General features: G+C 39.1%; 1 long non-coding RNA gene across 1 annotated transcript; it reads left to right on the top strand.

Annotated features, from left to right (window-relative positions):
- The first annotated feature begins 4,727 nt into the window (after window positions 1–4,727).
- Window positions 4,728–6,061, top strand: LOC121104404. The gene is made up of 2 exons (XR_005836711.1): window positions 4,728–4,957; window positions 5,760–6,061. It is a non-coding gene; the product is annotated as an uncharacterized LOC121104404 (long non-coding RNA).
- The last annotated feature ends 420 nt before the right edge of the window (window positions 6,062–6,481 follow it).

Here is a 6,481-nt window from a genome sequence, read left to right as displayed (position 1 = left end):
CCAGTTAGACACAACTAACGTCCTCCACTCCACTATCTCCAGATACACACACACACACACACACACACACGCCCACGCCCGCATGCGCACACACATACATGGGACATGTTTGAAATTTTATATTTCAAGCATTAAAAAATCTAGATTTGTTGGCATTGTGGCTTCATTGAGCCGCTGAAAATCATTATAGCTCAAATGTTTCGGCCCTTCTTGCCCAAGGAAGAAGAGACGTAATAGTCTAAGATGTGTAGCAGGAACACTTTCAGCTTTGGCTTCAAATCATCTTATAGAAAAATTTTAGAGAGATACCCATGGAAGTGTAAACTCTATGTGTTGGTTATTCAAGTCAAAAAGGCCAATGTTCAAGAAGGGTACCAGAATGCGTTCATATTGATGAAATCAGTCTCTTCCTGTAGTAGAGATTGGAAGGTCATGAGCTTATTCCAATGTTCTTGCCATGGCTAGTCCAATTTTCTTTAAATATTTTAAAGAACCTGATTAATATTCTTTCCAAGTGATATCAATTGGTAGCAGACCATTGCCCTTGGAAAACAAATTTTATTTATTTTTGAATAGGTGAAAATAACCAGGAGCTGAGTCTGAAGAAAATGTGGGGGTAAAAAAAAAGTGATAAGGCTATGGTGAAACACAGGGTGTAGCTGTAATAGTAAGATTGTGTAACCTCATTGCTGTGCGGGCAATTTCCAAAAACAAATACTACAACAACAAAAATTGCGCAGATGTGTGGCCGCATCGAATTTGTCTTGATCTAAGTAACAGGTGTCTACTCGATCTGACAGCAGCCTTCTGTATGTCTGAATTCACTGGAGGGTGTTTACAAGACTCAGTTTCCTATTTTATGGTCACATGATTTATATATGTATGTATGTATGTGAGTAATGAATCCAGTATAATATAGATGTAATAGTAGAAAAATTAATGTCTTAGACACTAATGTTAATGACAAGAAGAAAAGTGAAATTAAGTCAGCATTCCTGGTTTAGAGATAATTTTACTGTAAAGCCATGTCTTTCTCTTTTGTACCTCATATAGAATTCTGCACCTTTAAGGAATATGCAGAATGGGTAAGAGTAATGCAAGGTTACTCTGAGCAGAAAATTTATGGACTTCTCTTGGTAGCTTGCTATATGACTAGCAGGTCTTTTAATTTTTAATAGCACAGGGGGGAAACGAACATACTTGAAACTTCTTGAGTAGGACTTCATTTTTATTATTGCTACTAGATTTAAACATTTCACGGGAATATTCTATAGTTCTGAATCCTAATTGAAAGCTTCACATTTCACGCTTGGTCCTCTTAGGTTCAGTTTTGGGAACCAATGTTGGTTCTCCAGTGACATGGCAGAGAAGACAGCCCTGGGCTAGGAGTTTACAGATTTGGGCAAAGTCCTTTTCTATGTTCGTTATTACTAGAATTGTGATTGTGCTGGACAAGATAGCCTGTCTCTCTCAGTCTTTGTAATCACATTGTTAAAGTGAATAGAATGAACAAGTTGTCTGCAAGTGCCATTTTAGGTTCTCACCTTCAGTGACTTGGTTTCTTTTAAGTCACAAATTGGGTATTTTGTAGTTTTGATAGCAGAGATATTCTAAGACACTGACTTACTTGGCATCTGGCATTAAAGAAAAGAGCCAGCTCAGCAAATCCATTTTGTCTTCCCTCAAAGTTTGAGCTGGGGTAGGGAATGACCTACCCAAGCACTAACACAATCATCATTCTTATGGTGAAGCAACATAACAACTAGCTTGCTTGTTTCTTGGTTGACATACCCAGAAATTATCGTCATTACATGCCTCATGTATTGCTTAATTGATGGACGGTAGTATTTTTGGAGTGGTGAATTTTGCAATACTCCCTTTCTTTTGATGGTTTTAAACCATAGAGTCATTATGGAAAATCAACTCCCTTCCATATGTATACATAATTAGCATTGAATTCTCATGCAGATCAATCTGATTATAACTATTCTACATTGAACTAGAGCAATTCAGAACAAAGAGCAGTTCATCATATCCATGGTCATGAAATTGTAAACCATTTACATTTTTTGTTAGGTTACAAAAATATTGTATATAAAACCCTTTTAGAAATCCCTCAGTTCCTAACTTGGCATCCAGAGCTCTTTTCACTCTATCACAAAGCTACAAAAATAAAGCAAAATATTTGCTGAGAGTAACTCAGTATAACTCCTCAGATTACTAGAAAACCTTTGCGAATTCAGACACCATGGCACATAAATTGAACTGCTCCTAATCCTGGATTAAAATGCGGACCGAACACTGAGTTGTCTCAATTGTGCATCAATGCTTGGCTTCCAAGAAGTCACCTTCCAGAAGGTGACTTGAGTGATTTAATGGTAGGTTTAGTTTTGCACACCTTCTATTGAATATTTTAAAAACTCAGCACATTTAGAGGAAGGGCATATTGCTTGACAATAGGGAGTCATAATTGGCAATGTGCACCACAGCTGAAATTCAGGGATATTGGTGTGTGTGTGTGTGTGTGTGTGTGTGTGTGTGTGTGTGTGTTTAGGGGAACTGACCTTGGGATAGAAAGCTCATGGCAAAAAGATAATCTTCGGTAAGATAATCCACACTTTAAAAGTACAAGTTCTACCTGAAGACAGATTTATGATCCTAGCAGGTGCTCAAAGAAAGCCTGAACTGAAGCTGTTCGTGGCTGGGCAAACCGGGGGAAGTGGGAATACACTTTGTCATACGGAAAAGAAAGCGTCAAAACCTCTCGAATATCAAGTAGTTTTTGGGAGGTTTTTCAAACTTTAGAGGTTTAAGATTAAGCAAGTTCTTTTAATATTTTAGAGTTATGGACTAACCTCATAGAAATAAGAGTATATTTAATTTATCTTTTGCTTCCAATAGGGAACATCTCTATATATCTATTATATTTATTATCCTCTCATCTTCCAAAGATGGCCATGAGTAGATTTGGGGTAAAGACAAGGAAGAAACACAGGGAAGGGAAATGGAACAGGATTGAGAGGAAGAGGAGGAGAAAGGAACATTAAGCAAGAACTTGGCCAATTTGTACAAACTCTTTTTGTCTCGAGTGAGTTTCTTTTATACTTCTCTATGCAATGTTACTATTAAAAATGATATTACGACGACCTCTTACCATTCTTGTTTCAGTATAAATCTCTTTCCCCCCATTGATTTTCCTAACCAGGAAAGGAAATCCCTGTCTAGCTGATAACCATCTCTTGTTGTAAATTTTCCTCCGTATCTCAAATGGGATCCTCTTGGCACTTCCAGCAGAGCTACGAGGCAAGCTGGCTTCCGTATCTTTGAAGTCCGTGAATACAGAAGGTAGTCCACTGGCTTCACCGGTTGAGAATTCCACTTCCTCATGATGGCCTTTGTACCTTCCCAAAGCTGTGCACCTGGGTAACACTGATGGATGATTCACTCAAATGGGACTGACCATTTTCTCATGAGGCGTGTAGCTCTAAATTTGAGTCAAATGATACATAATTTTTGTGACGGAAAGCGTATCAGTTCTCTTTTCCTCGGTTATGCTGCAATAATAAATGACCCTCAAATTTCAGTTCCTTATAAGATTAAAAACTAATATTTCGCTCATGTTCCATGTCAGTTGAGGTCGACTCTGGCTCTGTCCCTCATCCTCTTCACTTTCAGATCCATGTTGATAGAAGATTCCCATCTGAGAACATGATGAGCCTTGTGTCAGAGGGAAAAGGTGGTGGAACCTCACGATGGCTCTCAAAGCGTCTGCACCTGTCACTTCCACTGCCATGTCACCTGCCAGAGGAAACCGCACGGCCAAATTTGATAGGAATGTAAAATCATTCCGTATGCAGACACAGTGAATATTTTGAAGAAGAATAAAATCTATCAGAAAGAGTGTGAGACAAAGCTGTTTAGAGGCTTGTTCTCTGCTGGAGGACTACAATGCCAGCCTGATCCTTGCCTTCCCAGCCTTTCTCATAATTTATAGCTTTATCCTTATGACAACAAAACAGAAAAGCTGAGGAGCAAGACTTGTGGGGAAAAATCTTTTCTTGGCACTCAGGGCACCAAACAGATTTCAAAAAAGAAGAGTCATTAGAGACCTTTCGACTATTACCAAAGGACTAGGTGCCCCAGGAAGCTTTCCTAAATTAGCCCAGGAGTCTCCTACTCATCAGTTGTTTTTAAGGAGAGTCCCCTTCCACTGTCCTTACTCCATCGGTGAGCCGTTCTCTTTGTGGCAATATAAAATAATGATGAAAACATGTTTTGCTACCTGTTTCTCCTATTGGATTAGAAGTTATCTAAGAGCCGAGGTTGCTACACAGCACAGTAAAAGTCATTGCTTCACTGTAAAGTTCCTCAAAATCATAGCAAATCCTAACTTGCTTATTCTGTTCATTTCTCAGAATGAGAACATAATTTGGTTTCAAACTCCTTTATCACTTAATTTTTTCTTTTTCAAGATATAAAGCAAAACGGAGGCACTATTCATCCATCCATCCATCCGTCCACCCATCCATCCAACCGACAAATACTGAATGCCCATTAGAGTCCTCACACGAAGTCGGGTGCTGAGTTGTGGTACAGGATGCTCACAGTTTCTGCCCTTGTGAATTTTACCTGCTAGTGGGAGTGAGCCGGACAAATCAAATAACCACAAGAACATAGTTATAAACTGTGATGAACATGAGGAGAGAAACTTAAAGCACAGTGTAAGAGCATATAAAGGACTGACTTCGTTGGTGTCTTTGTGAAGTCTTCTCTGAGGAAATGACAGTTGAGCTGACATCTGGAGGAAAAGTAGCAGTTAACTACATAAAAAAAGAAGACAAAACCATTCAAAGAAGCTGCAAAGACATATGCAAAGGCCCTGAGGTGGGGAGGAAGGGAGGAAAAGCCAGTTGTGAGAGAGTACAAAAAGCAAAGCAGCGCACAATGGGAGAAGCAGGTGGGGCCAGTTTACTTAGGGACTTTTATGCCATTTTAAAGGTTTAGGTCTTTATTCACTGAAAGGTTTTTAGAAGCGACATGCCAAAATTTGAGTTTTTAGGTGTTACTCTAGTTGGCATGTGAAGTGAATTGGAGAGTGTCAGATGCAAGATACCAACATAAAATCTTTTGCAGTAACAGAAATAGAAATTTCTACTCAGTGCAAAAGCAGCTCCTAAAAGTTGGATGGCACACTATTGATATTCTGGATTCTTGTTAGCTCACGGTTCATGACTTACAACACTATTAAAAAATACACGTCTGAGCTAAATAATTTCCTCTATACCGCAAGTGTAGGCCTATGACCCTCTAGGATTTCAGTGGATGGCCTTCAGGGAATCCATGGAGCTTCTGAAATGACATGAAAATTATGTGTGCTTATTCTTATATGTTTTTCTAGAGAGAGGGTCTATCAATGTTATCAAATTCATGTCCCCCAAATGATGAAGAAATACTGATTTACCTTACCACTTGACCAACTCATAGTTACTCTATCACCACAATGCACTCCTGGGAAATGTATCTTGAACTGGTGGGAAAGGTTAGCTGACCACCGAAGGTTTCCCCAGTGCAGAGGGGTGCTGGGAAGTGGCTGCCCAGCCAGACACTATATATCCCCATTCCCTTGCATCTGTCAGTAGGGGATGGGGTATGACTACTTCTGACCAATAGGATGTATATAGACATTTTACTTGACACTTGTGCGTGAAGTTGGTTATGTATCTGATATGTCTTTCCCATAATTTTTCCACCTTCTCTAGTGACCTTGGAGGTCATGTTTTGAAACTGACAGCGTCACAAGCAGGAAGAATCCTTGATTGCTGAGTCATGGAGTCAACCAGGAGAGCTGTCCAACAATGAACACCTGCATCAGATTTTTGTGATTAAGAAATAAATTTTTATTATCTTATGCAATTGAAATTTAGGGTTATTTGTTACAGCAGTTAATCCACCCTGGCATAGGAAAAATAACATCTCGTACAGGAAGGTACAGTAATATGGGTGTGTTTGCTGGAAAAAGTCCTCTTTGGATTTCTTCCTGGAATAAAGAAACAACACTGTCTTGCCGGCCATAGTTTCTTTGTGTCATTTTGCAATGTGTAAATTACTCTGAATTCCAATTTCTCGTACCCCAGGTCTTGGTTGCATGAGAGCACGATTGCCATAGGTAGCTAATGTAAATGGCTTTTAGCCACACGAGAACAATTTTAATAAAGTAAAAGAGAAATATGTGTTTAGGGGGTAGAGATATCCATTCATTCATTCATTTAACAAATATTTGTTTATTGAATTTCTTTAATGTATTTTAAAATGTACCTGAGATTTGCTTTGATCAGGTCTGGTAAGATAAAAGACACAGAGATAACTGTTTTTTGGAAAAAGCTGTTTTTTAAAATTCACAAGAAGATGAGACACGTCAAGCCATGCAGAGCCACCCGGAGAAGCACCAGGGTTGGTCAGGAGGTGGGAGTGAGGGGAAAGC

Source organism: Ursus maritimus, unplaced genomic scaffold (genome assembly GCF_017311325.1).
Source record: "Ursus maritimus isolate PB19 unplaced genomic scaffold, ASM1731132v1 scaffold_21, whole genome shotgun sequence".
In the NCBI taxonomy this organism is placed as follows: domain Eukaryota; kingdom Metazoa; phylum Chordata; class Mammalia; order Carnivora; family Ursidae; genus Ursus; species Ursus maritimus.
This window is presented reverse-complemented; position numbering and strand designations above follow the sequence as displayed.